General features: G+C 36.5%; 1 pseudogene; it reads right to left on the reverse strand.

The window, feature by feature from the left end:
- Positions 1-3,896: 3,896 nt before the first annotated feature.
- On the reverse strand, positions 3,897-3,995 carry LOC122905583 (annotated as a pseudogene).
- Positions 3,996-25,205: the final 21,210 nt, after the last annotated feature.

Genomic DNA, 25,205 nt, shown 5'->3' on the forward strand with positions numbered 1-25,205 from the left:
AATCAGAAGAGATCCCAAATCATGAGGGGGGAGATTGGGTGAGGGATCTCCTCTGATTGGGATCTCTTCTGATTGGGATCTCCCAATCTCTTCTGATTGGGGTCTCTTCTGATTTGGGGATAAAAAGAGGTTCAAAAAGAAAGAAAGAAAAAAAAAGAATTAAAAAAAGAGATTGAATTAAAAATTCAATCAAGAATTAAAAAAAGAATTAAAAAAAGAGATTGAAGAGATTGGGATCTCTTCTGATTTGGGGATAAAAAGAGGTTCAAAAATAAAGAAAGAAAAAAAAAGAATTAAAAAAACGAATAAAAAAGTATAAAAAAGAAAAAATATATGTATATATATTATATAAACTAGTTAAAAAACGTTAAAAAAGAAAAGGGTAAAAGTTAAAAAAAATTTTAGCAGAAGAAAAGAAAAAAAATGAAAAAGAAAAAAAATTAAATTAACTGCAAGACTAAAAAATCACAGGGAGAAAGCCATGAGTTCCGTGGTTTGTTTTCTCCTCCTCTGGAATTCTGCTGCTCTCTCCTTGGTATTGAAACTGCACTCCTTGGTAGGTGAACTTGGTCTTGCCTGGATTTCTTGTTGATCTTCTGGGGTAGGGGCCTGTTGTAGTGATTCTCAAGTGTCTTTGCCCCAGGCGGAATTGCACCGCCCTTAGCAGGGGCCGGGCTGAGTGATCCGCTTGGCTTTGCTTTCAGGAGCTTTTGTTCCCTGAGCGCTTTCCGTAGAGTTCCGGAGGACGGGAACAGAAATGGCGGCCTCCTGGTCTCCGGCCCGGAGGAGCCGAAAGCCCGGGGCCCCGCTCCCCAGTGCGCTCTCAGCGAACAGCTCCCAGTAACTCCCGTCTGCCCAACCTCCGGCCGCGCTCCGAGCTCACCGAGCCCACGACTGGCCCAAGGCAACACCGAGCTGCGAGCTTACTGTCGGCTCTGTCTCTGTAGCCGGCCTTCCCGTTCCAATATCCGCAAGCTCTGCAACACTCACACACTCCCGATCTTTCTGTGACCCTGCGAGACCCGAGGCCACGCTGACCCCATGTGGGCTTCACCTCGGTTTAGCCTCTGGAGCGATGTCCCTCAGTGGCACAGACCCTTAAAAGTCCCGATTTTGTGCTGCGTTTTTCCGCCGCTTGCCGGGAGCCGGCCCCTCCCCCCAGGGTCTATCTTCCCGTCGCTTTGGATTCACTTCTCCACCAGTCCTACCTTTCAGAAAGTGGTTGTTTTTCTGTTTCTAGAATTGCTGTTCTTCTTCTCTTCGATCTGCCGATGGATTTGCAGGTGTTTGCAATCTTTAGATAAGCTCTCTAGCTGATCTCCTGCTAGCTGAAGTAGTCTCAGCCTGCTACTTCTCCGCCATCTTGACTCCTCTTCCGATCTGTGGAATTCTGATTTGCCATCCTTCCTTGTCTGATCCTCTAACATCTGTATCAATTTTGGTAAGTTTCAATTGATTGATCTTTCTCCTTGTTATGAAGCATATTTTCCTGCCTCTTTGCCTGCCTGGTAACCTTTGGCCTAATGCCTTATATTGTGAATTTTATAATTTTGGGTGCTGTATATTTTTGTATTTCTATAAATGTCCAAGAGCTTTGTTCTGCAATTTCAGGCAAGTTATTTGGAAATAGTTTGATGCTGTTGGCATCACTGCATTTTATACTGCTCATTCTTCCATGTGGTTCTTGCTCTGGTGATGGGTAGTGTCTTCACACAAAGCAGTGATTGCTCTTCTGCTGAATACTTGAGAGGGCCTTTTGCAGACTGGGGTTCTTTTTCTATGTTATCTCTTCTCTGATTCTCTGTCTTGAGAACTCTAGAACTAAGGTGATTTTTGGGTCCATTTCATTTGCTTTGCATCTTTTGGGAATCACTGTTTTTCATTGCCTACTACCTGATGTCAGTGTCTGACATTGTTTGTTTTTTCTTTACTTTTTCAAGTGGGAGGGAAAATATGGTCTTATTCTTGTTATTCCATCTTGGTCAGAAGTAGAATTGCAATTTTTTAAAATCAGATCTATCAAGGGGCACCTGAGTAGCTCAGTCAGTTGAACCTCAAACTCTTGGTCGTGGTTCAGGTTATGATCTTGTGGTTATGGGACTGAGCCTGGCTTTGGGCTCTATGTACAGCACAGAATCTTCTTCAGACTCTTTCCTCCTCTTCCTCCCCGTGTACCCCTCATCACTGGTGTACTCTCCCTCTCTTAAAACAAACAAACAAACAAACAAAAAACAACAACAAAACAAAACAAAAAACAAACAAAAAAACAGATCTGTCATGTGCTAATTGTGGAATTTTGATTTTTGATTGATGGCTGATTTTTAACCTTTTGATCAATTATAATAATCTTTTTTTTAATTGGAGCATTTAGTCCATTTACATTTATTGAAAATATTGATGTATTTATTTCTATAATCTTTTCTGGTTTCTGTTTTTCTTACCATTTCCATGACTTTTAAAGCAATCTTTTCTTTCTTGACCTTTTTGACCACTTTCCTTTTCAATTTATCTTCTGGTAGTTTGAAAGTTAATCAATTCATTTCTAAATTTAGTGATTATACTAGAAACTTTAGCATAGGTATACTTAATCTATAAGTCTGAATATAATCAATATTTTTACCTTTGTCTCAAACAAGGACTTTACAAAAGTTTAATTTTAATAATCTTCCCTGAATATATATTTTGTTTTTTTATTGTGTAATTTAATTCTCTCTCTTTAGAACTCACAATAACATTATTTAAAAATTTATACCATCAGTATATATTTAGATTTACTCACTTTATTTGCCAATTCTTTGCTGTTTGTTTCTTTTTGGAAATAGATTTTACCATAGATCTTCTGGAGAAAAACTCTTAACTTTTATTTTCTACCCACCATACAGACTGACCTTCATTTATAGGCAGCCATGCATAGGGAAGTGGAGACTGCTGGACTGTTGGCGCCATGAACACGACCAAGGATCCAGAGAGCCAGCATACTTTGTTTATTTTACCATTTTCCTAAAGATTTACCATAAGTGTAGAACAGAGACAAAAATTAGTAGATGAGATACAGTCACATGTTTTGAAAAGTGATAATAGCACTATAATATTTAATTCTTATGTACTTTAGAAGAAAACTCAGACCTTTACTTCTAAATGGGATTTGGTGGGCAAGGGAAACAAAGTAAGAAATGAACTCTTGGGACTTCATCAAGGTAAAAAGCATTTGCATAACAAACAGTCAACAAAACCAAAAGACAACTGACAGAATGGGAGAAGATATTTGCAAACAACATATAACGTAAGGGCTAGTATCCAAAATCTATAAAGAACATACCAAACTCAACACCAAAAAACAAATAATCCAATCAAGAAATGGGCAGAAGATATGAACAGACATTTCTTCAAAGAAGATATCCAAATGGCCAACAGACACATGAAAAAGTGCTCAACATCACCACTGGGCATCAGGGAGATACAAATCAAAACCACAATGAGATATCACCTCATTTTAGTCAGAATGGCTAAAATTAACAAATCAGGAAACAACAGATGTTGGTGAAGAGGAGGAAAAATGGAAACCCTCTTACACTGTTGGTGGGAATTCAAGCTTGTGTAGCCACTCTGGAAAACAGTATGGAGATTCCTCAAAAACTTGAAACTAGAGCTACACTATGATCGAGAAATTGTAGTACTGTGTATTTACCACAAAGATACAATGTAGTGATGGGAAGAGGCACCTGCATCCCAATGTTTATAGCAGTAATGTCCACAATAGCCCAACTGTGGAAAGAGCCCAGATGCCCATTGACAGATGAATGGAAAAAAAATGTGGTATATATATACAATAGAATATTACACAGCCATCAAAAAGGTGAAATAAAAGATGAAATATTGCCATTTGCAATGACGTAGATGGATGTAGAGAGTATTATGCTAAGCAAAATGAGTCAATATTAAACTGATAAGAACAGATACTACACTTGATCTTAGCCAAAAGGCCGAGAAACGATGCAAAATGAGTCCATAAAAGAAAGACAATTATCATATGATCTCACTGATATGTGGAATTTAAGAAACAAGACAAAGGATTATAGGATAAGAGAGGAAAAAAAAAAGAAAAAAGAAACAAGACCAAACCAGAGAGCGAGACAAAACATAAGAGACTCTTAATCTTAGGAAATAAACACAGGGTTGCTGGAGGGGAGGGGGTTGGGGGATGGGGTTGATAGGTGATGAACCCTGGGGAGGGTATGTGTTGTGATGAATGCTGGGTGTTCTGTAAGACTGATGGATCACAGATCTGTAATTCTGAAACAAATGATATATTATAATTAAAAATGTTTTAAAAAAAGAACACAGATATAAATAAATAAATAAATTAGATTTGGTAAACAGTATAACACTACACAGGTCTCTGTTGTAATTTCTGGAAGGCTATGAAAGGAGAAAACTTCTTAGGTTTTATTGCAAATTTAATTCCTAAGAAAAAAGACTTTTGTTTAGTACATATGGATTTCCAGTATTATAATTATTAACCTCATACAGACTGATAATTATTACACAAATACAGACTAATGAGGATTTTATACTTAATTATTAGATTTGGTAAGAGTGTTACTTAGTGCAGAGGTAAATAAATTTCATCTTTCCCCAAATGAAGACACTTCACTCAGTTTTTCATAGAGGTTAAAGAAATTGCCAGTAGCATGAAGCTAGTTAGCAGTAGACCTTAATCTGAAACCCAATGCTCTTTCTAGTGCATCATACTTTATCAGCAAATTTAAAAATGTTTAAAAATAAAAAACGTGATTTATCATAAGAATCATAAATCATAATGGCATTACTTCATTGTTCATAAATGCATTTATGGACATAGGGTAGATATGGAGAAGTGTTAACATATTCTGTGTTCTTAGGTGTTCATGGAGGTATTCTCTGTGTGCATGTATGTGTGTGTGAGTAAAAATATTTTGTAAATGGTTAAAAATTCATCCCTTAGATTAGCATGTGTTGGTTTTGGATTCTTAAATTCAGGAAATGTAAGCTAAATTTACTCCTGCCCAGTATGGCCATTTAGCTCTTGATAGTTACCTTATAATCTTTGGTTAATGAGATTAGGAATTTAATCCAACTTTATGAGTATGTGTAGTGCTTATGTGTGCATCTATGTAATAAATTCTGCCAATCTGTAGCACATTTGAAACTCTGAAGTTGCTCTGAAAAGTTTGAGCAACCATCTTCTAATCAAGAGATTAAAGGATGCCATAAATTATAAATTGCCTAAGAAGTTAAAAATGTTTCCAAAGCCTAACTAAGCAATTATAATCATTCCATCATTGCAGTCATAAAATGAAACTGCTGACTAGAAGCTACAACAAATTGTAGAGTATTCTTTTGCTCATTAAAAAAAGTTTCTCTGAAAATAGAACCTTTTTTTTTTTTCATTTTTGTACTGGAAGAAAACAATATGTATTCTAATGGAAAATCACTTTAATCAAAGTCAGAGGATCTGATACCTAGTCCCCTTTTCTAGTTAATTCTATGAACTTTTATAGACCGTTTTTCTTTATTTTCTAAATCTGGGTTGAAATACATGATTGACAGATTTCTTCCAACAGATTGTTTTTTGGTTAACCTGTGGGATAAAATAAGTTGGTATTTTATGTATTCATTCACATCATTCATTCTTTTTTATCATATAGCTTCTGAGTGACTTCAGTGTGTGGGCTACCATATTATTTATTTTTCATAATATTTGTTTTACTTTGTATTCATTGTCTTTTTGAAAGAGCTCACATCTATCCATCTATTCATGCATTTGTCCTTACATACATACATACATGAATCATTCCTCAACCAATGTTTGTTGGTCATTTGTTTTAGGTAAGAACACTTAGGAGTTTATGGATTTTCTGATCATGTAATATTTCTAGAAATATCTGAGACATTTGATAAATAATAAATTTCAATCTTTATCTCTCATGCCACTTAGGAAGAATAATTTTTTAATAGAAGATAATATTGTTAATGCATTATTTTAATGAGAGAATGTTAATGATAAAAATGTTCAAATTGTGTATGTTATGGGATTAGAGAATTTTGTGACATGAATTATGATCTGTACCATAAATTGAAATATAACACCAGCAGTCAATGTACATTAGTACAAATAAGTTACGGATACTATAGAGAGAAGTAGGTTGAGTAAAATTCTTCCTACAAGAGTAAAATTCTTCTTTTAGCCTGTTGTATTACTAACATGATAATTCATTGGAAATAAGATTTTGTATTATGGTAAAAACTGGTGGAAGTAGATAATGTTCACCATAATACTCAGCTGGTTGGTCCTTCTTTTAAGCTTCCACAATATGGGTAAGCTTTCTGAGGCTAACGCAATAATTCCTACCTGTGACACAAAAATGGATAGTCCAATGACTTCTCAGTCAGGGATTCAGCTATGTTAGAGGCAGAATCTCACCCAAGGGCTCAAATATGTTGTCAACCTGATGTTTCAAACAGGATGATTTTCAGGAATGGAATACAGATGGAAGCAGATTCGTGAAAACCCGTTTCTGAGCCTTAACAAAAGGCTCTGCCATGGAATGAGCAAATATGTAATGTAACCATATGCTGTACACTAATTCTGAGCATATCTCTAATGCAAGTAGCTTTCAAAAAAGATGCCCCCTCCTCTTTGTGTGTTTTTAGTGAGAGGAACTGAAGTTGCACTTTCAAACAGTTGTGCTATCGTGGCCACTTTCTCAGTATGTTGATTTATCTGTCTTGCTATCCTATTCTATAATGTAGTGAGGTCATAGACATTTATTAAGCTCTTTGGATGAGAAGTTACACTGATCTCACTGTGGGGTGAATGATAATAAAAAAAATACCATTACAGAAAACCAGTCATGAAAAGAGCAGATTGGTAAAGAAAAGAAGACAAATCATTTTTCTGTAAGTTAAATAAATATTCTTTTTTCAGTTTTCATTGTGTGTAAATTTAGTAGGGATAACACAGGGGAAAAATACTTTGTTTTTGGGAAAGGTATGCTTTAGAAATTTTAAGAATGTAATGCACTCATTCTTTCACCTCTTTGTTGAACCAAATTACATCTTAGTGTCCATGCTCAGTGCCTGGAACAGAATCTGTGGGCTGTGTTGCAGATGCTTACAGAACAGTAGCTAAGGAAGGGGAAAAGTTACACCAAGGGCACAGTTGAGCTTTCCTTTTTTTTCTTCTTCTTCTTTGGATCCACATTTAAGTATTTTTCTTTCTTTGTCTGACTTATTTCACTCGGTGTATGACTTCAAGGTCCATCCATGTTGTTGCAAATACAGATTTCCTTTTTTTTTTATGACCAAATAATATTTCATTGTATATGCCACATTTTAAAAATCTGTTCATCCATTCATGGATTATTAGGTTTCTTCCAAGTTTTGGCTCTTATAAATAACGCTGCAATGAATATGGGGGCACACATATCTTTTCCAATTAATGTTTTGTTTCCTTCAGATAAATACCTACAAGTGGAATTGTTAAATTAAGTGGTAGTTTTATTTTATTTTTTGAGGAAACTTCATACTGTCTTCCATAGTAGCTGCAGCAATTTACAGTCCTGCCAACAGTGAACAAGGGTTCCCTTTTCCTCATATGTTTTCCAACACTGTTTCTTTTTCTTCTCCCCCTCCCCCTCCTTTTCCTCCTCCTCCTCCTTCTTCTTCTTCTTCTCCTTCTCTTTTCTCCTTCCCATTCCCATTCCCTTCCCCACCCCCTCCCTCTCCTTCTTATTCTTCCATAATAGCCATTTTAACAGGTGCAGGTGGTATCTAAATGTATTTTTGATTTGCATTTCTCTGATGATTAGTGATATTGAGCACTTTTAAATATACTAATTGGCCATTTCTATGTCCTCTTTGGGAAAGTATTCAGATCATCTGCCCATTTTTTTTAGTTGCACTGTTAATTTTTTTTTTTGTATTGAGTTGTAGTTTTTTGTATATTTTGGATATTAGCCCTTATCAGAGATAGACTTGAAAATATTTTCTCTTATTCAATACATAGGTTGCCTTTCCATTTTATTAATGGTTTCCTATCCAGTACGTAAGCTTTTTAGTTTGATATATCCCATTTGTTTTGATTTTGGTTTCAAATCCAAAAAAATCATCACCAAGACCAATGTCAAGGAGCTCACTGCCTGTGTTTTCTTCTAGGAGTTTTATGGTTTCAAATCTTAAATTCAAGTCTTTAACCCATTTTGAGTTTATTTTTGTGTATGGTGTAAGATAATAGTCCAGTTTCATTCTTTGGCATGTGGCTGTCCAGTTTTCCCAATGCCACTTATTAAAGAGAATACCCTTTCCCCGCCGTATATTCTTGACTCCTTTGTCGTAAATTAATTGACCACATATATGTTGGTTTATTGCTGGGCTGTCTGTTCTGTTCCATTGATCTCAGTCTCTATTTTTATGCTGGTACCATACTGTTTGGATTGCTCTAATATTTTACAATATAGCTTGAAATTAGGAGGTGTGATGTCTCTGGTTTTTTGTTCTTCTTTCTCAAGATCACTTTTGCTATTTGAGGTCTTTTGTAGTTCCCTATAAATTTTAGAATTATATGTTCTGTTTCTGAGAATAATGCCATTGAAATTTTCATAGGGATTGCATTGAATCTGTAGATTTCTTTGAGTAGTATGGACATTTTACCAATATTCTTCCAATTGATAAGTGTAGAGTTTTTTCGATTTATGTAACATCTTCAGTTTCTTTCATCAATATCTTATAGTTTCCAGTGTAGAGATCTTTTACATTCTTGGTTAAATTTATTCCTAGGTATTTTATTCCTTTTGATGCAATTGTAATGAGTAGGTTTTTAAATGAGGTTCATGGCTTTATAGAAGAAATCACTATTAAGCATAATGCTTGAAGATGGATTGTTTTTTCTAGGTTGGATGGTGAGAAGAAATTCTAGAAAGAAAGAACAACAAACCAAAAGCCATAAAAGCATGATACATTTTGAAGTTTCTAGAGATCAAAAGTACTTTGGCATGGCTAAAACTTAGGGTGCCAGAAGTATTCACAGGTGAAAGACTGGGAAGTAGGGGAATCAGGGAAGGCTTCATATACAATACAAGCAGTTACAGTTCCGCTCTGCTGACAATGGAGAGCCACTGAAAGATTTTAAACTGTGAAGGTTAAAATAAATCAACAACAAAACAAAAATGATTGCTTTCCTACAGAAATCCTACTCAGCTGCATGCAAGGGACATGTAGAGAGTCCATGAGCATATGGATTGTCTGGATGGTGATGATGTGGGTGTAGAACTAGCCTGGGGTAGGACTCAGAGGGGACTTGATAGCTATACAAATGTGTTCTTAGGCCTGTGATTTTGTGTCTGGGTGGATATTAGGAACAAGGCTTTGGGGAAAGCTGAGGTGCCTTTGGAACCTTTATCTCTTAGGGAGATCAAGTGGCTGGATTAATGTCAGGCAAGGAGAATGTGGTAGATATCTAAGAAAAAGGTAGAGATTTGGTATGTGTGTGTTTTTAATACATGAATGTATGTGTGTATAGGCACGCACATGTTACTCATATATAATTCACATTTCTTTGCTTTTACATAGTTTCATGCAACCAAAATAGTGGATAAGATTGCTTGAGAAGGTTAAGGGAGGAAAGATGAGGGCTGAAAGCATAGCCTTGGAGACATCAGTGTTTAAGAGGCAAACCAAAAGAACCTGATCTGGAAAGGGAGTCTATTAGGAGAGAAAGGAGAAAATCCAGGAGGGCTTAAAGAGGAAGGGAGTTAACATTATCAAATGCCACCAAAAGACAAAGTAAAATGATGACTCAAACACATTCATTGACTTTATCCATCAAGAGTGCATAGATGGCCTAGGCCAGGACAATTTGAATGAAATGATAACGGAGAAAGTCACCTTTAGTAAGCTGACAAATAGATGCAACAAAAATACTATATATAGAGGCTTACTTCTTTTGGAAATAAAATTAGATTTTTTTCCTCCAGTTGTTATCATTGGCATGCAAATCTTGTTATGGGAGACAGAAGCAAAAGTGTTAAATAATTTACTAAAATTATAGACAGAAATGTATTTTCCAAAAAGACATCACATATTTGAGAACTTGAGGCTATTGAAAAATCTAATATCTTTGTCAGCTTCTCTGATAGTTATAGAAATGAAGTAGTTGTATATGGAGATTTGATTTCCTATCATTGTCTGTAGCATACAGGTCACATTTCCCAATAATCAGGCCAATCTTGTGTGTGACTCCCAGGTACAAAATTGTAAACGTCAATGTCTAGTTTCATAGAGGAATAACTATACATTAAGTTAACTGAATTTCTTTTTTCTTTTTGAAAAATGGGTTTTGAATACGAGTGTTTTCACTAATATTTACAAAAGCTGATTTTTCATTTACTGATGAGTGTCTTACATGCAGCTGAACTGAAACCTCACTTTTCATTTGTTTTATATTTCTAGTATTTCATATATTGCCTATTGTGAACTATAGCTGATTCATCCCACTATTATTATTGTTGTGATTATTGTTATTAAATGCTCTCAGTACTTATGCTCAAGTACTTTATAGCAAACTTTATGCTATGTATAAAAAGATGACAGACACATTTCCTGCTCTTAAGATGCTCCCAATTTATCTGTGTTGGGTGGGAAGCACAGACACTATAATTAGAAAATTATAATGTTGTATTTAAAATGCTATAATAACAGAATTTTATTGACGGTGGTAATATTTATAACTACTAGCATTTACCACATGCTAAGCACTACTCTGAATGGTTTGGGTGAATTATGATATTTAATACAATGGGCTGAGTAACATCATCAACGTTTTATGATGAGGAACCCCAGAGAGAGTATGGGCCTGTCGAAAGTCACATGGCTGGGGAGTGGCCAAGACCAAATTCAGTGTGCTTCTTTGGTTCTGAAGCCTGCACTCCAAATCACAACGCTAAACTGCCTCCCATTGCAAACGCCTTGAAGGATCACATAGGACCCCAGAGAGCATGTTTCCCTGAGGAAAAAAGGATGAATTTGGAGGGTCATCCCAACATTACATCATGGAAGGCAGTTGATATTGATGATGAGGGACACCCACGTAGCCAGTGCAGGTGACAGAGCTGCTATTACTGGCTATGTGTGCTTCCTTCTGAACAACTGTGAGGCTGCTTCAAAGGTAGTTTTATCATGGGGGTGATATTTGCATGTTGTCTTGGAGAATACTTGAACATGTGATAAAGAAAAGACAGGACATTCCAAACAAAGGAACAGCAAGTGCACATATGTAGAGTTATGAAATAATGTGACCAATATGTGATTAAAAAGTTTGGCCCATTTCACTCCAGTGTGCCTAAGGAGAGACGGGGAGATGGGGAGGTATGGAGCTAGATATGTGACATGCAAACAAGATCAACTTTATCCTGTGGCACAGTGCATCCTGGAAATGAATCTCACCCCTGACAAGCCCTTGGTCATCAAATACATGGTGGAGAACCAGGTCAAAGGAGATCTTTCTAACAACCCCAGAACAAAGTAGCAACCTAATAGTAAGAAACGGGAAGGACAAACAAGATAAATGTAATCCAAGATAAAAACATAACCAAGTCTGATCTCAGAGATTCTGTAATATTCTTTCAGACTGTGTTTATTGGCTCATGTGGCATACTTGTCTAGCAGGATCTAATGGTGCATCTAATGGTGTTGGCCACTCTCCCAAGCACAGGGGCATTCGGATAAGCCATGCTTAATATGAAAAGAGGGGACAGAAATGTTAATATTGTTGCATAGTATTATAATGATCCTAATAGTATGAATTATATTAAGTAATTAATTTAAAAAGTTAAATCTTATTATTTTGAAATATATTTTCACTCAAATGACAAAGATAGCAATGTCTTTAAATTCAAGAGGTTACATTTGAGTTTTATGTGAAGATTCAGTCACAGCTTCTTATTCTCCAAAAAACATTATTATTATTATTTAATTTCTTTTCAATGTAACAGGATTCATTGTTTATGCACCACACCCAGTGCTCCATGCAATATGTGCCCTCCATAATACCCACCACTTGGCTCCCCCAACCTCCCAGCCCCCGCCCCTTCAAAACCCTCAGACTGACAGACAAATGGATAAAGAAGATGTGGTCCATATACACTATGGAGTATTATGCCTCCATCAGAAAGGATAAATACCCAACTTTTGTATCAAAAAACATTTTTTTATGCAATGTGGTATATTATCATCTCAGAGTGAAGCTTTGTTGCTGACTGCTATTTTCACATGCAAGTGAATGGGATTCAGGGAACACTATTAAGCCTATAGTCTAGTCCTCCTGGTACTGTGAAATTTAGGACATATTAAACCACCTCATCTTCCTTGAAATCATTTCTTTAACCTAGAAGAGTGGCCTGCTCTTTAGTGACATCTGCTGGAAGGACCACGTTCACAAAGAAAGAAAAAGTCTGGAACTATTTTGTCAGGTTGTCTGTTCTCTTTAGGTTTCCACAGACAGGAACGCCATGCTTCAAAATTATATTGCTTTCTTTTATATTTGGATGCTTTTAATGACCTCAGTGATGCAGCTGAACACTCAAGTTCATACTGACTTACCTTGGACTGGTTCACACCTTCCATTGACATTTTCATTGTTAGCTCCTTTGTGCAAGCATGGGGTATTTGTTAATTCTAACCACGTAACCTCTGGAAGACAAAGGATTTAAATGAAATGCTAACTGCCCTGTCTGAGGGAAGTGGGAATTTGGTTTAGGATAATGAGGTGGAAATTATAATAAAATGAGAATCAGGAAGACTGTTTTCTGATACAACCTCTGGTCCTCTGTGGCTGGCAGATGATGAATGTGCCCTTCCATTGTCCTAGGCCTATTTTCCTCAGGAGGAGTTTAAGGTTAGGTGGGAGTCTGTAGACAGTACCTACTTTGTAAGCAGACACACACTTGAGAGCCATTCCCCATGGCCACTTGCTTTGCTTTGAGATGAGTGAAATGTTTTGAATGAAAAGTTCCAATTCTGAAATCAACATATTAACAACTGCCTTGAAAAGGTAGTGTTAAGATTTAGCCAGGATGACTATGTACCTACATTCCACTTCTTTCCTCTCCCTTTTGCTTTTCCCTCTTGTCTTACACATAGAGTCAGAGGTTGGACTAATTAATCTGTAAGACAACTTCTTTTTAAAAAGTTCAAGTTCTTCAAGATTATAATAGCATACTTGTTCCTTGTAAGAAACTGGGAAATTACAGAAAAGCACAACCTAAGTCTTTGTGTGTATGTTCCCCTGTTACCTTCCACTTTTAACTTTCTGTGAGCACCTGATGGCTCTCAGTGCCATTGTTTAATTGATTTAAACCAGTGCTATTGTTTAACTGATTTCCTCATCCTGGGGATTTTGTGAACAAGTCCAGTTTGGTTTAATTCATAGTTTGAGAAGTGATTATAATCCATTTCTGGAAAATAGTGTGGAGCTAGGCTGGAAATTTCATTGAAGAGCAAAATAAAGAAGGTAGATTGAAAAACTATTATAAGGTTGTTCTAATATCTTCTTTGAAGTCTTTATAGTATTGTGATTTATGTATAGATACTTTAGCCATTATTGAAGGTATGTAGATAAGTATCAAACGTGAAAAAAAAAGAAAAATGCCAGTACTACCTACCCAGCACCAACCCCAGGCAATGTTCACATGGGACGGGCCCTTTCTTTCTTGTGCTCTTTACTTGGTGGTCTCCGTACAGCTAGTGATGATTTTCACTGAAGCAGCACCTGTCAGAAGTTAAGACTCCTCAGAGCTGCTCTCCTCAGAGAATTCTGAGATGCAGATCTGAACTTGGGAGGCCCTTCTGTGACTGAATTTTCCATACAGGTTTGGAAAACTTTGTTGAGCCTCCCTGGCCAGGGGTTCAACCCTTTCTTACCCCTGGCTGTTTCATTCACTGAAACTACTTGCCTCTCCCTTACAAAGGATGACGCTTGGCCAAGTGTGAGCCATGTCTTCCAAAAAACTACACTGAATGAAGGAATGAATGAACACCATCATTTCCACTTTTGCCAGGGTCATATTGGGTGTGGTAGGGCTTTCTAGAGAAACTTATCCAATAGAATGAGGAAATCAATAGGCTCTTTCTAAGACAGAGCAAGAAAAAAGAGAGAAGGATTCATTTTAAGGAATTGGCTCATGCTTTTGTGGGGGTTAGCAAGTCTGAATTTTGAAGAGGAGGCTGACAGGCTGGAGACCCAGGGAAGAGTTGATTTGCAGCTCAGTTGTGAAGGGCATTGGAGGCAGAATTCCCCCTTTCTCAAACACTTCAGTCTTTTCCTCTTAAAGACTTTAAGCGATTGGATGATCATTTTAGGGTTCACATTAGGGAGGGTATCTGCTTTTTCAAAGTTTACTGATTTTGGTGTTAATCACATATAAAGATATACCTTCACAGCAATATCTAGACTGGTGCTTGACCAAAATCTGGGTACCATGGTTTAGTCAAGTTGACATAAATTACCCTTCATAACAGGTTAACATCAAGCCAGACAAACAGCAACAGAAGATAGACTCAAGCTCTGGCTGCTTGACCCTTGGTAGGCAGGAAATGAACCTGAGATGAGAGAGAACCAAAGAACCTGATTGGAAATCAGGCAAGCCATGCATTCAGTGGTGTCCTCCAGCTGCTCTTCCTCACCTGGAAAATGTTTTTCCAATTCCTATTCTGAAAGAGCTGTAAGATGGAAAAAGAAAGATGTTTTAGGGCGGGAGGTGAAGTTGTGGAGAGATCTGTTACATTCTTCCCCTGATTTGAGGGTCTGGACAGTTTAGAACCCATGGATGAGGAGATGGCATAAGGGACAGCAGTTGAGAAAGGAGATGGAGGCTGGGACGCTCTAGCAGTTAGGATCAGAACAATAGGGAACCTGGCTGCAGGGAGCAGAGCACGCAAATGGCTTTGACTCCAGAGACAGAACAGAGGAAGGAGTTCACAAGTGTGCGCTCCTGGGAGAGATGAGGGCCGGGCTATCAGGAGTTACCTTACTCCCTCCCGCCCTTCCTGGAAGCCAGGGGAGACAAGATCCTGCTTACGTTATTTCTGCAGTTTTATGCTTTTGACTTTGCAGTGACTTAGTTGCATCCCCGCCTTCAACAAGAATGCTTTTGGCTCAAGTACAGATCTGCTTGATCTTTTTTTCATGAAGATAGGCTTTCTGCCAGAATGAATATTTTTTACTTATGAGGAAACAAGTAGCACACTCAGACAGAAATCAGCCTGTTAAGTTGGTGCTCTCTGAGAGTTTCCCTTATTTGTTTTGCTCTCTCAGTGCCAGATTCTTAGCTAAAATGGCTAGGCATGGGTCCCCTTAGCTCAGGCATCTGCTCACAATAAACCTGTAGACCTCCCAATAGTGCCCTAGTTTGAGATGGTCTACAGGTTTATTGTAGTGGTGGTCCCCACCACAGTGGGAACAGATGACCTGTGTAGCTTGGGTCTTAAATTCAAGATCTCAAATTTAGATTTTGATATTCTCTCCCAATGACCTATGCATTCAGTCAAGGGGAAGGCTGATAGTGTTTTTTAAGAGCATTGCATTTGTCTTATAACTTAAACTGGACTACCATCTGTGGACAAATTACAGTTTTATTTTTTATGTTTAAATACCCACTTGTTTAATGTTTTCAAAAAATATGCCCTATGTCTGGCATTTATAAAATATACTGGGAACCTCAGAACCTCTGGGAAAGGTCTAACATCTCTATCACTCTGTGAGATCTTTCTCTGGATTTTTCCACACAGACATAGTATAGCTCCATCTAACCCACCCAGAAGGTGTGTAATGGGCAGTGATGTGGGCATGGTGTGCCCTGTTCCATGAAGGAACTAAATAACATGATCTTGAGCTATGTTAATTTGTTTTAGGCTAGTTCACCTTGCTGTCTGTCCATGCTTGTTCTCTGCCCTCTGTGTACAATGGAGGAATCATTTAAAACTCATTTTGGAAGGAGAATCTTTTGGATTAAATTTGAACTAAAACCCATCTCTTATTAGTTAAAAACATCAATTCCAAATTTCTCACCATAAAAATCATTAAACATTTCTTCTTCAGCTTTAACAACTTGAGCTGGAGGCAGACAGGCCAGGCAGACAGATAAACAGACAAACTCATGTTGACCACTGCCAGTAAGCACCATGAGCTCAGTTTTCATCTTGGTGCCTTTCCTGAAGTTGTTTCCAAATTGAATTCCAGTGAAAAGTGAATAGGATGAAAATTGTGCTACATAATAATTATTTTTATGAATATTATTTTATCAATAGTACATATAAAGGGATGAATTGTGCAGGATATATAAAAATTCAATTGTAACTCTATGCAAAGAGTGAAAAAATAATGCTACAAATAATGCTAAGTGAAGTTTTATATAAATGAAAAATTTTCTGTGGGTGAAATTTTAGTGATCCATCTTGAACATAATAGAGGCAATATGGGAAAATAAATAATTATTTTTGGATAAACTTATTTACACAGAAGGTAGTATGATCCAAATTTGGTGGTCATTTGAATTCAGATGGTCTTTTAGTGTAATTTCATGAAAAGGTATGGTAAATACTACTTTCAGCAATCCATATACAATTCTAAAATGCAGCAATTAAAACTAGGAAGGGAAGTCTTTCCTTAGAGTTTTAGTTTATAATCTACCTAACTACACAAGTTTATGTGGTAGAATATATTGACAAAGAACATGAATGTTAACATGCTAACTTTGGTGCATCTAAATATGTCTTTTAAGAGATTTAAGTTAAGGGGGAAATAATCTTTGGGTCTCTTTAAATGTGCTTTGCTTTTCTGGAAAGCTGCTTCTCTGGCTACCTGAGCAGTGAGAACTGTGCGTTATGTATCTCGCAGCCCCCTAAATAACCCTTGCGACAGTGGACAACTTGCCACACTACTCTGTGGCAGGAAACTTATTCTTGCTTTTTAGTGAAGACAAAGGGAATTTTGATAACCAACACACTTAATACCTTTACTCTTTTTTTTTTTTAATTTCTTTTCAGCATAACAGAATTCATTATTTTTTCACCACACCCAGTGTTCCATGCAATCCGTGCCCTCCTTAATACCCACCACCTGGCTTCCCCAACTCCCACTCCCACCCCTTCAAAACCCTCAGATTGTTTTTCAGACTCCAGAGTCTCTCATGGTTCACCTCCCCTTCCAATTTCCCTCAACTCCCTTTTCCTCTCTATCTCCCTATGTCCTCCATGATATTTGTTATGCTCCACAAATACGTGAAACCATATGATTATTGACTCTCTCTGCTTGACTTATTTCACTCAGCATAATCCCCTCCAGTCCCGTCCATGTTGCTACAAAAGTTGGGTATTCATCCTTTCTGATGGAGGAATAATACTCCATAGTGTATATGGACCACATCTTCCTTACCATTTGTCCGTTGAAGGGCATCTTGGTTCTTTCCACAGTTTGGCAACCGTGACCATTGCTGCTATAAACATTGGGGTACAGATGGCCCTTCTTTTCACTACATCTGTATCTTTGGGGTAAATACCCAGTAGTAGTGCAATTGCAGGGTCATAGGGAAACTCTAGTTTTAATTTCTTAAGGAATCTCCACACTGTTCTCCAAAGTGGCTGCACCAACTTGCATTCCCACCAACAGTGTAAGAGGGTTCCCCTTTTTCCACATCCTCTCCAATACACTTTGTTTCCTGTCTTGCTAATTTTGGCCATTCTAGCTAATACCTTTACTCTTTTTTTTTTTATAGTTTTTTTTTTTTTAAGATTTTATTTATTTGACAGACAGAGATCACAAGTAGGCAGAGAGGCAGGAGAGAGAAAGGAAGGGAAGCAGGCTCCCTGCTGAGCAGAGAGCCCGATGCGGGGCTCGATCCCAGGACCCTGGGATCACGACCTGAGCTGAAGGCAGAGGTTTTAACACACTGAACCACCCAGGCACCCCAATACCTTTACTCTTAAATTGATTAGTGAAAAGTTTAAATTTAAAATGTGGTGATTAGTTCAAGCATCTTTTTGCATTATTTTTAATTACATATATTATGTATTACTGCTGTATTATTTAATTGAAAATGAATTCAGAGTTGGCATCATTTTGTAGAACTGAAGCTGTGCATACATTCTGATCTAGCAATCCTAATTCTAAATACATTCCAGAGAAATATTTCTTCATGTGCACAAGGAGATATGTATGCAAGTTTATTGAAATATTATTTGTAAATGTTGCAAAAAATTGATAACAGTCAAAATGACTGTCAGTAAGAGGATATATAAAAGAACTGTGTCTGCATAGTGAAATATTATAAAACAGTTGAGGATAAATATCTAGATCTTTATGTGTCAAAGAATGACCTAGAAGAGATGCAGTAGAGGGGGAAAAAGAGAAGTTTTAAAAACCACAGAAAGGGACGCCTGGGTGGCTCAGTGGGTTAGGCCACTGCCTTCGGCTCTGGTCATGATCTCAGGGTCCTGGGATCGAGTCCCGTGTCGAGCTCTCTGCTCGGCAGGGAGCCTGCTTCCCTCTTTCTCTCTCTCTGCCTGCCTCTCTGTCTACTTGTGATCTCTCTCTGTCAAATAAATAAATAAAATATTTTAAAAAAACAAAAAACAAAAAACCACAGAAAGTTTAGTTTCATTTCTGTAAATTTAAAAATACTAACTATTCTATATTTACCTCTATTATGTTTATTTTCATATTTTTATATGTATACATTTTACTTTTTTATTTACATATTCATATACCTATATATATTTGTGTGTCTAAAGAGAAACATCACACTCAGGAGAGAGGTTATATTTGAGAAGGAGACATAGTAAAATTAAGGTAGTGGTTAAAAGAGATTTTTATTTCACCTGTAATATATTTTTACATGTGATTTGTATAATCAAAATAAAAATGTGTGGAACTGTGAATAGAAGTATGTCAAGTGAAAGCAGTTGTTAATTCTGGATATGGATAATAAAGAGTACTCTTATTTGTACTTTTCTGAATTTTTTAAAAATTTCAAAGCCTTAAAAAAAGAAAGTGATTTATCTTTTTATATTTACTCCCTTCTTGTATTGTTGGAAGCTCAATTTGGGAGGACTATTAGGATTTATGGTTTGATGTGAGAGGACAATCTTTTCTGTAATTTGAAGCTTCTATGTTGAAGGGAAACTAAGGGCCTATCTATAGTAGTTGGATTTATATAACGTTATCTCCTGTAGGTTTATAGTGAGAATTTCACATAATTTATAAAGTTTCTTTTATACCTTGTAGGTCTATAGTGAGAATTTCACATAATTTATAAAGTTTCTTTTAAAAATATAGTACAGACCAAATAACAATGTATGATGTTTAAGCAGTGCATTCCGTCTTACAAAGACGTATAGTCACAATGAGTTATTTTGATTGAATACCTTTTAAAAAAATGTCATGCATCTTTTTTCTTTCTTGGTGACAGAATTTAATTAATTATTTTAATTGAAAAAGCTCCCATAAAATTGCAATATCCTTCTAAGTCAACCCAAGAGAAATATAAACTGATAGAATTTTAAGGTAATCTTATAAAGATTTTTGAGTCAAGTATTCTAAAATAGTACTACTTTTTATGGTGGTGAAAAATTTTATTTTGAGGAATTAGTTGAGGGGAAGTACATATTTTGTTTTTTTGTTTTTGCTTTTGTGTTTGTTGGCTTCCTGACACACTAATGCTCTGTGAAGGTTTTGCAGTATCATTGCCCATGGGTCTCATATTTCTGAACAATTTTTTCATCTTTTTCTTGTGATCCCTACATTAGTGATATAAACTCAGCTCAAATAAAGTTATCAAACTTAGAGTTTATTGCCTAGATAACTAAAAAGTCGGAGAGAAGTTTGATCTCAGGCATAGCTGGATGCAGGGCTTTGTTTTCTTCTCCCATATTTTCACCTTTTTGTCTCTAGTTGACTTTATTTTCTAGTCTGGACACTTATGGTCATAGATACTCATTTTTCATAATCTCTGATCCCAGACACAGAGCATAACTGTTTTATTCAGCAGCTCATGAATGCCCCCAATTTGCTTTGCTTGAGTCATATGCTCCCCACAGAAGAAATAGTGTGTCCAAGGAGACAGTTGTCTGGCCTTAGTCACCCTCTTGAAGGGCACATGACTGACATTTCCACCAAAATCATAGGCAGTGAAGTGGGTTCTTCTCTCACTGAAAGAGGGTCTAGGCAGACCAATACCTAAGTTGGCTATCTGTGCAGAACATTTTGTTTGTTGCTCTGTTGTACCACTGATACTTTATATACTAGTGCTGTAATTATTTATTTGTAATCTTCAACTCAACTGTGCCTGCTCAGTAGCAAGGACCATATATATTGTTCATCTTTGTGTTCTTATTATTTATGTGGCAATGTAGTTGGCATTCAGTAATTTAAATGTTGAATAAAGTAATGTATTAATTGATGAAAGAGAATGTTGGCTGCCTCTCTTACACTAATTGTTTATTTTTGTTGTTTGTTTGTTTATGTATTTTAATATTTCCTTAGAAGACTGTTATGTTCCTGGACTATTAAGAAAAATTAACTAATTAATAATAATTTTGCCTAAACCCAAGTAATGGTGATATGTTGAATTGATAAGTGACATCTGACCTATCAATATTGTTCAAATTTATTATGATCAATTGGCATGTTGCCATATACAGAATTTGTTTTAGTGCCAGACAAATATGACAAATGGAAATGGTGTAACTGCTTTTAACACTTTGAAGAGATTTGTAACTAGCTGCACTTTTCTGGTGTCTTTAGACTAGCATATAGCACCTGATATGCATAATCTGCTATAAACAATTTATGTACCTAACAATTATGCATAATGTACCTAATTCTGTCTCGTGGTTAGTCCTTCAGTGCCATAATTTATTTATAAAAATAGAATTGGTTTTTAGACTTCTGGAAATAATAATCATAAATATTATATTATATATTAATAATATAATATATAGGGGCGCCTGGGTGGCTCAGTGGGTTAGTGCCTCTGCCTTTAGCTTGGGTCATGATCCCAGAGTCCTGGGATCAAGCCCCACATGGGGTTTTCTACTCAGCGGGGAGCCTGCTTCCCTTCCTCTCTCGCTGCCTGCCTCTCTGCCTACTTGTGATCTCTGTCTGTCAAATAAATGGATAAAATCTTAAAAAATAATATAATATATAATATAATATTATATTATATAAATATATCATATAAATATTATAATATTTCTCCTTTTTATGTTCCCAGGGACTTGAGGTTTAACAGAATACAAGAAATTCCTGGAAGTGCCTTCAAGAAACTCAAGAATTTGAACACTCTGTGAGTACTTATGCTTATCTGTGAGTTTTCTAAAATTATAATCGAGTTGGATTGCAGATTGCCATGAAAAGTCATTTGGAGACTAAAGATAACTAGTATGGGAGTGGTAACTTGTTAGTGCTCTTGTAATCAGAAATTCTCTGCTTCTTTCCACTACCTATATTTTTACTACCTTCTGAATCTGGGAAGTAGTCCTGCTTATCTAGTTGTCCTTTATATTATATTTGTTTAGAAAGCTTCATGGTTGAAGAAACTGAAAAAATAAATACTTTCTTTATGGATCCTATAGCCAAAGCAATAGGCATGGAATAAAAACTCATGGTCTTAGGGCGCCTGGGTGGCTCAGTGGGTTAAGCCTCTGCCTTCGGCTCAGGTCATGATCTCAGGGTCTTGGGATCGAGCCCCGTATCGGGCTCTCTGTCTCTGCTCCACAGGGAGCCTGCTTCCTCCGATCTCTCTGCTTGCCTCTCTGCCTACTTGTGATCTCTCTCTCTGTCAAATAAATAAATAAATAAAAATTCATGGTCTTGTGACTATGAAATCCATGCTTTCACCATTATGCCACTGGATTTCCTTATTTGTAATACCACAAGTACCACAAAATCATGTATTTAGAGGAAAAGTTACAACTTCATGGTTAAGCTCTGATAAAAATTTTCAAAGTCTAAAACACTCATTTTATTCATTCAAATATTTATTATCTGTGCTCTGCTTAGCAGTTTGCTGGCTTAGGATCCAGACCAAAATACACAGGTCCTCGCCGGGGTATAGCAGATAGTCTGACCTTGTGGATGATCAGTAAACAAAGACCCAGCTGTTAAAACTGTAAAACCCGTAATAAAAATATGGCAACTACTATAAGGGAAAAGAGTAGAATGATATGAGAGATGATGATAGGGGGCTTACAGGTACTAACATTGCTCTATATTTAAAATTCTTTATGTTGCATTTAGATTAATCCATAGGGCAAAATCATTGGAAGTTAAGAATATTCAGTGTTGTTAGAACTATGTGGGTATATTAATCTTCTTGACATAATATTTTTGTAATCAAGTTAATAGTATTTTCAACCTAGCTGAATTTATCACTGTGCTATAGCCAACCCAGTTCTTCTAACTTCAGGGTTGAAATTATAACTTTATACTTGTATTTTTCCCACCTGGATTCTTTCCAATAATTGATGCCTGAATACACATACTTTATCACAATATCTCTGGTTGGGGTGATATAAGAGCATAAGAAAGTAAAAACTGTAAGGTTTATTTCTTACTTAACAATAAAGCAGTTGTTCTCAAACCATAATATGTAAAAAAGTTTCCTGGGGAGCTTTTGGCCAGGAAGATGGCTAGTTCTCTTCCCCAAAGATTCTGAATTAACACTTCTAAGGAGGGACCCAAAGATTTGCATTTTAATGAGTATCTTTAGGGGGTCTGGCACTTGGGGAGCACTATCATTGAAGCATTCAATTGCTATCTACTGAGATAAGTAGATGATAGAAAACCAAATATCTTATTAATTTATCAAATTGTTAATATTACCAAGTGTTATCAAATCTCTTCTTTCAATACAGTTGCCACTTAAAAGTTTTTTGAAGAGTTGGGGCGCCTGGGTGGCTCAGTGGGTTAAAGCCTCTGCCTTCGGCTCAGGTCATGATCCCAGGGTCCTGGGATCGAGCCCCTCATTGGGCTCTCTGCTCAGCGGGGAGCCTGCTTCCTCCTCTCTCTCTCTGCCTGCCTCTCTGCCTACTTGTGATCTCTGTCTATCAAATAAATGAATAAAATCTTAAAAAAAAAAAAGTTTTTTGAAGAGTGAAGCAAAATGATGATCTTTACTGTAGTTTGGCCACATTTTGGAATTATAGCTCATAATACTGCAGTTATTAATAAACAGTCCATCTCCTCTTTTGGTAGAAGCCATACTTATTATTAATTTGTGTCTAAATATTTTTATGAAAAAATCAAGATGAAAAATTACCATTTGTGGTGGTAATTACAAGCCTCATTCTATACTGGTTGTTTTATGTACATTAGCTCCATTTCTCATTCCATTTCACACTGTGTAATACATGTCCTTATTTCCATTTTAAAGATTAGGAAACTGAGATTCATAACTCTCATGTAATTAACCCACATTCATACATCTAGAAAGGGGCAGAGTCAAGATTCACCCACGCATTGATCTGTTAACTGCTGAGCTATATGGTTTCTCATGACAGCTCTCAGGAAGGCTAGTTCCCTGGAATAACAGATGACGGGTAACTTAAATAGTAAGTTGTGTAAGAGGGAAAAGAATGAGGTCAGAAATGGGACACTGAAAAGCTGCTGGGCTTGGAGAACATGTGCTAGACCAGGGTGGTGAAACCCCAATTGCTCAATGAGTTCCAAGGACCCAATAGAGTTATACTTATGCCGGTATATTCATGAAAGTTAGGGAAAAATAAACCTTTTGGCTGGTATAATTCTGAGCTTCTTGTTGTATGCTTTTTTTACACTACCAAATTATCATTTTTTGTAAGAAAATCTCAACATTTAAAATATTTCTCAAATAAGATATAATTTTAAGGTATGCTATTATGTTTGATATAATGTGATGAGAAATCTTCACTATGCCTCATCTCATAGAGCTTTTTATCATATTGATGAATCAACAGTCAGTATTTCACTTATTTGTTTTTATTTAAAGATCTGGCATAGTGTTTTCTTTTCTCTCAAGACTTTGAAGGATTGATGTTTAATGGTTTGCCAAAGGTGTTACTCTGTAAGTAGCCATAACTTTAGTTAGGATATTTGTCTTTATTTTATTCTGTGATATAGCAAGGAAACAAAATTTTCTGTAGTAAATATTAGCATAATTTTCTAGTTGGAGATACACAGAAAAATTTAAAACAGGCATTAATTTCTGGGATAATAGAAACATGTAGATTAGGTTTCACTTTCCATCCATTACCAGTAATAAGACTTTGGCTGGATGACTTTGTTTCTTATTTACTTTGTAACTTGCTTTAAAGATGAAAAAATAACCACACAAGGCTTTATGCTGATCTAGCCAGTATCATACAAACCATCAAGATGAAAAAAGAAAAATTCCAAAGATCCGAATAAAATGCAAATAGCAAAAAGTTCAGATGTCAATGAAGGCAGCCAGGACTTGAGTAGCTAAAATCTGGGAAAGAAAGGAAGCTCACTGAGCTGACTCAAACCTCTGTGCAACTTTTCCTTCTCTGTCCAATTGCCAAATCATGTTGTAGAAAGATTTAGATTAGATATCAAGATTTATTATAAATAAAAGAAATTACAAGTATGGATTTGATTCAATGGCAAAGGAACAAATGAAGCAGAATGAAGAGTCCAGAAATAGACCCTTAGGTAAAATGGTCACCTGAGATGTCACAAATGTGTATTGGATTGCAGTGGGGAAATTAGAATTATCTAGCAAATAGTGCAGAGTTACTTGGCTATCCATGTTGAAAAAGATAGATTATGGCACTATTTCACTACTTTGGCTCACATACAGTGATCAATTCTAGTAGTCTTTGTAAACCTAAAGTTATGCAAAATTAATTATAGAACAAACTATATTCCTGTGAGCTATTACAGTTAGAATTACACAGCTAGATGTGGTTGCAAGGGAGGGAAGGAGGGAGGAAGAGAGAGAGAGAGAGAGAGAGAGAGAGAAGCAAACAGGAGAAAGCACAAGGAGAAAAATTGGCTTAGAAAATGAGAGGGGCTGAATTTTGTGAATTCTTGCAACCAGCAAAGCATAAAGCCTAGAGTTTAAAAGGTCAGCAGGCTTGATTGGGATAGATCTCAGAGGACAGTGCCCTTTTCATGG

The sequence above is a fragment of the Neovison vison genome, chromosome 4 (genome assembly GCF_020171115.1).
Source record: "Neovison vison isolate M4711 chromosome 4, ASM_NN_V1, whole genome shotgun sequence".
NCBI lineage: Eukaryota > Metazoa > Chordata > Mammalia > Carnivora > Mustelidae > Neogale > Neogale vison.